Here is an 860-nt window from a genome sequence, read left to right as displayed (position 1 = left end):
TAGGTATTAATCTAATTTTTTATTATTTTTATAAATTTATATATTTTATTTTATTCTCAATTTAGTGATCTTTATTATTTATTTGTTTATTTTTCGTTCTATTTTATTATATGTAATTATGTTGCATATAAATTTCTAAAGTCAATTTACTAATTTACTAATTTAGAATATATATTTTTTATTTATAGAAATAATAATAAAAAAATATTTTAAAAAATATATTTTCTTCTATTTTATTATATGTAATTTTTGACTTTTTTTTATTCGAATAATTAATGTGCATTTTTATTTTTTTGAATTTAGATTAATATATCTTTTGATAGTAATGTATATTATTTTTGCCTCCTCAACATAAATTTTCTGGATCCGTCACTGGTTGAGGTATATAATAACTTAGATGTCAAGCAATAATCAGTGGCCATATAATAACTATGTGACAAATTCAAACTCACATGATACATAGGAATATTGATAACAATTTGAAGTTTTTCTTTTTTGGAGCAATATCTATCCTTATTAGGACAGAGGGGGCTATATATGTATATTGTGGTTACGTAGCTTGATACGGTTTATGGATCCGTTAATTCTTTTTCTAAAATTGTGATCTCCCTAATAGCTATAGTATCAAATAAGACAATAGGTGTAAGTTAAAATCAAATCTTAAAAGATGTCATTGGAGTTCATTATTGGATATATTGGTCAATGAAACAACAGTTAATAACTTGCATGATGATTGTACTTTAATTTCTCATTTTCTCTTTGAAATGACTTGGATGTTGTGATTGACACGTGAATTTCAGTCATTATTGGAACAAAACTAAATATTATGATTTCTGATTTGTGTTATAGGCTTATAGCCT

This window comes from Arachis ipaensis, chromosome B05, assembly GCF_000816755.2.
Source record: "Arachis ipaensis cultivar K30076 chromosome B05, Araip1.1, whole genome shotgun sequence".
NCBI classification, from domain to species: Eukaryota; Viridiplantae; Streptophyta; class Magnoliopsida; order Fabales; family Fabaceae; genus Arachis; species Arachis ipaensis.
This window is presented reverse-complemented; position numbering follows the sequence as displayed.